This window comes from Cetorhinus maximus, chromosome 14 (assembly GCF_964194155.1).
Source record: "Cetorhinus maximus chromosome 14, sCetMax3.hap1.1, whole genome shotgun sequence".
Classification (NCBI taxonomy): Eukaryota; Metazoa; Chordata; class Chondrichthyes; order Lamniformes; family Cetorhinidae; genus Cetorhinus; species Cetorhinus maximus.
In genome coordinates, this window is record NC_135892.1 from 82,064,311 (window position 1) to 82,073,928 (window position 9,618).

Consider the following 9,618-nt stretch of genomic DNA (forward strand, 5'->3'; position numbering starts at 1 on the left):
TTGGGCATCTCAGTGCCTGCATACAAGCATCCACTTGAGTGGCAAGGTTTTCCGAGCTTTGAGCTGAGATCATCATATTGCATCAAGGAATGTTTGACACCTGTCAGGCTGAGGGCAGCGTACATAATCTCTGCAAAGAGGCTCAGAGCACGAGCATGAATCTTTCCTTCGGATCATGAGTGCCTGGGAGCGGTTGGGGAACAGGACCCCGACCACGATTTCACACTGGCTGGCCAATTAACAGCCAGCCAATGTGAAACAGGCGCAGCAAAGCTCAGAGCTGCCAGGGTGGGAGCGGGAAGGGGGCCGGGTGACGACATCACTGCAAGTGCGGGTGAGCGCTGTGAGAGAGCTCCCTGAAGGCAGACAGCTGCCTCAGGGAGCTGCAGACCTGTAAATAATAAAATAAAGCACGAAACAGCTGGAAAAATTGTCCATGCAGCACAATCACACACCTGAAAGCAAACCTCATAGAAACGCTGTGCCCAGGTATTTCTTTTTATTTTATTTCCTACTGGAGATTTCATCCCGCCCTTGGATGAGGTTCATGAAAAATGTAAAGGCCGCCTGGCCGATTGGCCCATCTGCCAGCTGTAAGGTTGGGCGGCCGTGAAAAATCACAGACAATTGCACCGTTAATGGGTTTAATTGCCCGCTTAATTGTCAGCGGGTGTGCTTCCAACTGCCACGCATGCCTTCCGAGTGAAATATTGCGCAAGTGTGCGAATACATCGGGACACTCGCCTGACGTCATCTCGCGCGGTTTTATTCCCGATTAGGTTGGGCGCACGCCCACCCGCGGGACGTAAAATCCTGCTCCATGGAGTTTCAGAGTACATACAAGCGTCATCACCTGTTCCCTTCAATATCACACCTTCACCTCTCAGGATGGGGGACACCTCTGCCTCAACGGTGCAGAGCCAACACAGCACATCATGGGACCCTGCGACGCCTGGGTATGAGATTCTTGCAGCAACCACACTTTACGATGCAGGCATTAATGATCTGGAGAGTGATGTTGAAACGGGACAGTTACTGTAGTCAGAAGGTAACACACAGCACAGAAGAGGGCCAGGATACCGACAATTGTGCAGGAACCAAGGTTTTACATCTGATTGACATTAGCACAGCTCTTCATAAGAAGGAGGCATATACACGGAGACATAAAATAATTGGGAGTGTATTTGTGAACACTATGTACAAATGTTTAACACCCATGTCCACGTTGTGCAATTACATCTTCTTCACTTCCCTTCTGGCATTACATCTCGGTGCTCCCCCGACATCCACAGCAGAGGTGGAGGTAGCATGCTGACTGCCATGCCCTGCCTGTGATGACCTTGGCGGCGTCCTCTGGAGGGCCAAGACCTGGAGGACTCTGCCCTGCCTTCGGGATCTCACTGTGGGCCAGTTGCACCCTCTCGGCCTGTGGAGCTGGAGCTGATGGGGTTATAGGAAGTGGGGATTTGGATCGGCTGGACACTCCCGGAGTCACCTGGAATGGCCCTGGGATATCGGGTTGCTGGTCTTCCTCCCTCTGGGTGCCCAACAGCCCCTGGCTGACTTCTTCAGGAGAAGGGGCAGCTGCAGTGAGATCGAGATGCCCTGTCAATCTTGTGGTCATGGGACTTCTGGCAGCCATCCTTTTTGGCTCAGCAGAAAATTCATTTTTAAAAAAATAGCAAGAAGAATAAAGTTTTGAACATACAATGTTGGATTTATTTTCATGTCATAGGAACCCAACACGAAGGAGGGTCTTTTTGGATGTGTGGAGTTCAAGGTCAGCACAAGTGGATGAGTAAAGGGACACCCTAATAATTATGAGCCAATTGGATGTCAACCATGCTCCCCTCTATGGTGCAGCCCACACAGCAGCAGGTTTGTTCCTGACTCATGGGCCTGGTAACATCGAGATCCTAGCAAGGTGTGGAGCTGCCATTTATTCTGTGCCATTTGCCATCTGCTGCAGTCAGAGGGAGAGATGAAAAGAGGGGGAGAGGTGGATGCTTCCAAGGGGCACAGCAGGTGGATGGTAGCCAACTCGAGACTCCAAACCTGCAGCCTTCTGGGTGAATGGTCATGGCTGACAAGGGCTCGTGTGGTTAATCTTTCTATGCTGCGAAGGCAATGGTCTTGCTATAGAGTCTCAAGGGTAGTGGAGGCAAGTGGAATAGTGTCAGAGGGAGGCTTCTTGCATATGGTTGTCATCCAGATGAGGAAAAGTTTGGCACAGCGCCAGGAGGACCATGGGCTTGAGCAGCAAGAGGCAGTGGGACCTCAAGGAGGCCAAGATGCTGGCTAACAGGGCCCACTGTAGTGGTGAGCATTAGCCCGACCATGAGTGTATTGAATGCGATGTTTTTATGTAGAAGTGAGCAAAAGGTAATGCCTCAGGCACCTTCGTATGCCCCAGGATATGGTTGCTCACATCTACGAGCTTCTCCAGTACAAGCTGCAGCCACAAGAATTCTGGAAGAGTAATGCAGAGCTCCTGGGCTGCAATGAGTGAATGGCTGTATGGGTGCCATTTAAATTTGGTGCCTGGACCCTCAACCCCATGAGCTGATGGCAGGGCAGGTGACCTCCTGCCCAGCCCACCATGAAATTTGCCATGTTCCTCGCGATGCACAATTAACGAGCTGGACAGCAGAAGATCGTGTCTGTTCAGCCGCCCCATGGGAATCACGCTGACTTTCCTACCCACCACCGGACTTAGACTCCAGAACAGAAGATTCTACCCAAAGTATTTGTTTAGTTTCTCTGCCATTTTCTTATTCCCCATTGTAAATTCTCCAGTCTCTGCCTATAGCGGACCCACATTTGTCTTTGCTGATCTTATCCTTTTTCCATACCTATAGAAATTTTACAGTCTGTTTTTATGTTTCTCGCTAGTTTACTTTCATATTCTATTTTCTCTTTCTTTACCAGTTTCTTTGTCCTCCTTTACTTAATCCTAAAATTCTCCCAATCCTGAGGCTTACTACTTTTTTTTTAGTAACTTTATAAGCCTCTCCCTTTGATCTAATACAATCCTTAACGTCTTCTGTTAGCCATGTTGGATCACCTTTCTTGCTGGTTTTTTTTGCCTCAAAGGAATGCAAATTTGTTGTAAACCATGTATTAATTCTTTAAATGCTAGCCATTGCCTGTCTACTATCATACTTTTAATGTGGTTTCCCAACCTAACATAGCCAATTTTCCTCTCAAACCTTTAGAGATTTCTTTGTTTAGATTTAGGACCCTAGTTTCAGATTGAAGTACATCACTTTCAAACTTCATGTAAAATTCCATCCTGTTATGGTCACTCTTTCCTAAAGGCTCCTTTACAACATGATTATTAATTAACCCTTTCTCATTTTACAATATTAGATCTAAAATAACCCATTCTTGAGATGGTTCTTCAACATGCCATTCTCAAAAGCCATCTTGTATACATTCCAGGAATTTGCCCTCTGCAGCATTAGCACTTATTAGGTTTACCCAGTCTATGTGTAGATTGTAGTCCCCCATGATTTCTGTATTACCCTTGATACATGCACCTCTAATTTCCTGATTTAGGCTATGCCCTACATTATCACTACTGTTTGGTAGGATTTGTTTATAGGCCACCAATGTTTGCTGTCCCTTGTGGTTTCTCAGCTCCACCCAAACTGATTCTGCATCTTAATCTTCTGATCTAAGATCCTCTCTCACTAATGCACTGATCTCATCCTTGTTTAACAGCGCTAACCCACTTCCTTTAACTTTTTGTCTATTCTTTCTAAAAGTCGTATACCCTTAACCATTCAGTTCCCAGCCTTGGTCACCCTGCAGCCACATCTTTGTAATGTTTACGTGTTTATTTCCATTTGTGCTGTCAATTCATCCACCTTGTTGTGAATGCTGTGTGTATTTAGATAGAGTGCCTTTGATTCTGTCTTTTTATTATTTTTGCAACCTCTGAACTTATCTGCTGGCTCACCCTTACGTTTGTACACTCTGTCTCTTCCTGCCATACTCAGGTTAACCCTTGTTGCTATCTTGCTCTCTTGCCTTTTCCTCTCTCTTGAATTTGTCACATCATCCCTCACCTGATCCCTTGCCCCCACTATTTAGTTTAAAGCCCTCTCTACCACCCTTGTACTACGATTTGCCAGAACACTGCTCCCAGCATGGTTCAGGTGCAATCCGCCCCAACAATACAGCTCCCACTTTCCCAAGTACTGGTGCTAGTGTCCCATGAATTGAAAGCAATTTCTCCCACACTAATCTTTGAGCCACCACTACATTCCAATTATCTCCTCCCGCTTGAATGGCTTCCTGTACCACAGTGCCACAGTCAGTTTACTCATCCACCCTGCAGTCCCCACTCTCATCCATACAGGCTGCAAGAACCTTGAACCTGTTGGACAATTGCAAAGGCTGGGGCTCCTCCACTTCTACCTTCTTGATCCCCATACCTACCTCATTCTCAGTCACACCAGCATGCCCCTGACCATGGACCAAATCAGAGGACCCTATCATAAGGCGTGTGACTGCCTCCTGGAACAGTGTCTGCAGCTCGGTCACCAGCTCAATGACTCTGAGCCCAATTTCCTCTTGCCACAGACACTCACTGCAGATGTGTTTGCCTTGGATTACACATCTGTCCACAAGCACCCCCATTCTGAAGCTGCCACACATCACTTGCACTGCCATCTTAATGGTGTTTAATTAAGTATTTTACAGATTAAATTTTAATTTATGCCTCTAGTCCTGCCTATGCTATTGTTATTATTTCAATAAATGTTCAACTTACCCTGACTGATATTCCCTTGTTAGGATAAATAGGAAATACTCACCAGCCAATCTAATAAACTTTACCACTATAAGGAAATATTCCACTGCTAATAAATCCTTACAATTTCTAAAATGACTCGAGCTTTGAAAGATAAATGAGAAAAATACTCACCAAACAATCAACTACCTATTTTCCTGTGACGTATCACTTCGATTTTTCTCCAAACATGATCGGTCGGCACCGGAGTCACAGATTGGACACGACTGGATAGCTCTTTAAGGTGCTGCTGTCTGTCTCAGTGTCCTCCTCTCTCCCGCTCTATTAGGTGCTGCTGTCTGTCTCAGCGTCCTCCTCTCTCCTGCTCTTTTAGGTGCTGCTGTCTGTCTCAGCGTCCTCCTCACTCCCGCTCTCTTAGGTGCTGCTGTCTGTCTCAGCGTCCTCCTCTCTCCTGCTCTTTTAGGTGCTGCTGTCTGTCTCAGCGTCCTCCTCTCTCCCGCTCTATTAGGTGCTGCTGTCTGTCTCAGTGTCCTCCTCTCTCCTGCTCTTTTAGGTGCTGCTGTCTGTCTCAGCGTCCTCCTCTCTCCCGCTCTTTAAGGTGCTGCTGTCTGTCTCAGCGTCCTCCTCTCTCCCGCTCTTTAAGGTGCTGCTGTCTGTCTCAGTGTCCTCCTCTCTCCCGCTCTTTTAGGTGCTGCTGTCTGTCTCAGTGTCCTCCTCTCTCCCGCTCTTTTAGGTGCTGCTGTCTGTCTCAGTGTCCTCCTCTCTCCCGCTCTTTTAGGTGCTGCTGTCTGTCTCAGTGTCCTCCTCTCTCCCGCTCTTTAAGGTGCTGCTGTCTGTCTCAGCGTCCTCCTCTCTCCCGCTCTTTAAGGTGCTGCTGTCTGTCTCAGTGTCCTTCTCTCTCCCGCTCTTTTAGGTGCTGCTGTCTGTCTCAGTGTCCTCCTCTCTCCCGCTCTTTTAGGTGCTGCTGTCTGTCTCAGTGTCCTCCTCTCTCCCGCTCTTTTAGGTGCTGCTGTCTGTCTCAGCGTCTTCCTCTCTCCCGCTCTTTTAGGTGCTGCTGTCTGTCTCAGCGTCCTCCTCTCTCCCACTCTTTTAGGTGCCGCTGTCTGTCTCAGCGTCCTCCTCTCTCCCGCTCTTTAAGGTGCTGGTGTCTGTCTCAGCGTCCTCCTCTCTCCCACTTCTACCTCAATAAAAGTAATGACCCCACAGTGACTTCTGCAAATGATATCTAGGCCAGAGCTTCACAAACTATGGGTTGCGACCCCCAGTAGAATTACAAGATGAGATTTTGGTGTCACGAAGTCCGAGGCAGCGATGGCTACCATGAAGCTTGGACTGAATGCTAACAGCCCCACGAACCACCTCGCCTCATCCAAGTCAGAATCTGAAGCTACACCTTCCACCACCCCAAACCCTCCCACCCCGCCAGGGTCACATGAAGCCTGAGGCATTAAAATGGGGTCACACTGAGAAAAAATTTGGCACTAATTCAGAAACAATTAATGGACCTTTTTTATCCTCTGTAGCTTTCAAGCAGGCTGAGCAGCTATCCATCACTGCCTACCCCCTTACCTGAGGAAGGACTTAGTATTGGTTCAGGTCTACTCAAAGCTTTATGAGTCACAATGGAAGAAGGGCATCAGAACTGTGTACACAACACACATTTGAACACTGAAAATATTTCACTTATAACATGTTTTTCAACATCGGTCTTTTATTGTGCAGAAAAGAAAAGGTTGGTTGTCCAAAAGGGAGGCTAATGGAACATTTGCAATCCTATGCAAATTAAAGTAACTATCAATTCTACAATTGCAAATATGTTCCCTGAAAAGTAATAAAGGCCAGCTGTGGAGCTCTTTGGAGAAACCAGGCGATGACACTTACTTGAGAGGGCCTTCCATCACTCCAGTTGGCTGATCATATTCTGGTAGATCCATTTCCTGAAGTAACTTGTTCCAAGAGTTATTCACTACCTAATGCCCTCTCTACAGCTCCCTCTTCTTCATCATGTCGTACGAAGAGACGTCCAACAATGATTCTACTGTGCTCTAGGAAACTCCTTCGAGCTGACAACTAACAGATGTAACCTGACATTTGATACACACGTTCCTCTCTCGACGCTCTGTATAATTTTGAGTGAGTTTCAGCAAATTGGCCTCCAAAGAGGCCTAAAGAAGCTAAAGACTGTTGCTTAGTGATAATTTTTCTAAATTCATTTCGGAATGCAGCAACGCTGTTTGCTTACGCGTACAGTTTTGCAAAAATTGGCAAATGGGAAAAGATGTGGCCACTAATGCCTCAATATCAATGGAAATTCCTTTACTTTGCGAGGGGGGAAAAAGTGATGAGATAAAGCAAACTGGTAATCAGTGGTGAAATGAGAGAGACACCAGAAACACATCAAAGACTAAAGTGTAACGCCAGAAAAAACTTGATTACAATCTGGAAAGACTGTGGTGGTGAAACCTAATCTTATATCAAATTATTTAGCACTAAGATCAGTAAGAACAAACCAATGCCCTCTTTCTGCATGTTTTCTTCAGCCTATTTTCATCAGTGTAAGGGAAAAAAACAACAAAGAACGTGTCATATACAGGAAATAAAACTACCTCTTTGACAAAGCTTTTGGTCATCTGACCTAAAATCTCCTTTTGTAGCTTGGTGTCATATTTTGTTTTATAGGGCTCCTGTGAAGCACTTTATGTTTTAGTACATTAAAGAAGCTATAAGTACAAGCTATAAAAATATAAGTTGTTGTTGAAGTTGTTTTAGCTGATGCAGCATGAAAGCTTAGTTCACCAGACTGTACTGTTAAACGGGGGACCAACAATAACTTCTCTCTTTGTTTTATTTCAACAGGGTAAATTCACCAGACCTGAGCTCCCAGCAGGGAAGATACATTGAAAGGGAGTATGGCTCAGATAACCAGTGCTGTGCCTTCCTTCTAGCATGTGACTCCCCCAGCTGCATTGCAGGGATTGTAACATACAGCCTTAAAAGCAGTAGATATTCTTTGAACTGAGAGACAGTGAGTTAGAAAATTACACTAGCTTTTGTGACAGAGTCTCTGAAATGCTGACCATCGATGCCAGATGCAGAGAGTTGGGTCAGGCTGCCATAGGCACCACAAGAAGTGATTTCTGTCATCACAACTCAGCAGGATGAAGCCAGATCAGCATAATCGATATGGACTGCAATCATGAGAAGACAAAGTATTGGTAAAACAAATTGCCAACAAAGCCTATCCAACAATTGAATGAACCCAGTCAAATTGTCCAGCTATAATTCTAGGCCCATGACTTCAAGAAAATGTCCCAGGAATTTACACTGCCATATACAATTCTATGGGTAGATTTTTTTTTATTCAGAATGATTTGATTGTTTATCTGATATAAATGTTATTCTTGCCAAACACTTGCAGCCTAGGTTCAAACATGAAAACTGACCTCATGGATGAGTTCCGGAGTGCACTAGCACCTGTGGAAATATTTTCCAATAAAAAAAAGACAATGCTCAAAAATAACATTGTATTGACAGATTGTTGTACATCTAATGCGACATTAATATCCTTCCTGTCAATCCTGGATTGACTCCATGCATGATAACTTCCCACAAGGACCATTTTCTGGCCATTGTTTCGAAGGAGAGCAAGGGAGTTATCTCTGGTGTAAAAGCAGAAAATGCCGGAAAACCTCAGCAGGCCTGACAGCATCTGTGGAGAGAGGAACAGAGTTGAACGTTTCCAGTCCTTTTGACTCTTCTTCAGGGCTTAAGGGCTCTGGTGTTCTGGCCAATATTTATCCTTCAATCAGCATCACAAAAACAGATTATCTGGTAATTATGACACTGCAGTTTGTGGAAGATTGTTGTGCACATATTGTCTGCCACGTTTCCTACATTACGAAAGTAACTATACTTCAAAAGTAATTCATTGGCATAAAGTGCTTTGAGGCGTCCAGTAGTTGTGAAAAGTGCAAGGGCAGAATTTTCCCAGAATTGCACTAAGAGCAGTAGCGGGCGGGTAAAATGGAGACCTACCGGCCGACGAAAATGACGGGCTTTCAGGCTGTATCTTCCCAGCCTGCCTCATTATTTATGCAATCCCGGGAAACATGCCGTTTCCATGGCGGGCAGGCTCTCATTCGCCTGCTCGCCATCGCCCCGCTGTTGCATCACGCCGGCTGCCATCTTTAAAAGGCAGCCGCCAGCAAAGCATTCATCCCCACCAGCTCACCACCACTGCCTGGGAGACATGGCCAGCAAAGGCAAAAAGACTGCAGCTCCCCACTTCAACGATGTGAGCGACTGCTAGATGCTGTGGAGGCCCAATGGGATTTGCTCTACCACCGCTCTGGCTGCAGGATGGGTAGCAATGTCACCAACCCAGCTTGGGAGGTGGTGGCAGCAGTTGTCAGCGCCAATGCCCTACAGATGAGAACAGCCACCCAGGTCCGCCAAAGGATGAATGATCTTCTCAGTTCTGCCAGGGTAAGTCACTCTTTTCATCACTCCCAATTCACACATTCACAAACCCATCACACATCCACAGGGCCCTCACTCACTGCCAGTGCAAAGGACATCACTATTCACTCTCTCACACACACCATCATTGTCCTCATCCCATCCATGGGACCATTCACCATCCACACAGGCCAGACATACTTATCATCTGGCCCTGCAGGCGTCCTGATACACTCTCCTCATCTCTATCCATGCAGGACAAACTGGCTCACAACAGGAGGGAAAGGTCACAGACAGGTGGAGGGATGCCGGAAATCAAACTTCTGACAGAATTTGAAAACAGAGCCATCCAGCTGGCCGGCGAGGATCTGGACCATTCCTGTGCTGATGGTGAGATCGGCGCT

General features: G+C 46.4%; 1 long non-coding RNA gene across 1 annotated transcript in view; it reads left to right on the forward strand.

Annotated features, from left to right (window-relative positions):
• LOC144690152 (uncharacterized) overlaps nucleotides 1-8,276 on the forward strand; it is a 32,142-nt gene extending 23,866 nt beyond the window's left edge. Inside the window, exon 2 of the long non-coding RNA XR_013578773.1 lies at nucleotides 7,613-8,276. This is a non-coding gene — a long non-coding RNA (uncharacterized LOC144690152). The remainder of the gene's footprint in view (nucleotides 1-7,612) is intronic.
• The last annotated feature ends 1,342 nt before the right edge of the window (nucleotides 8,277-9,618 follow it).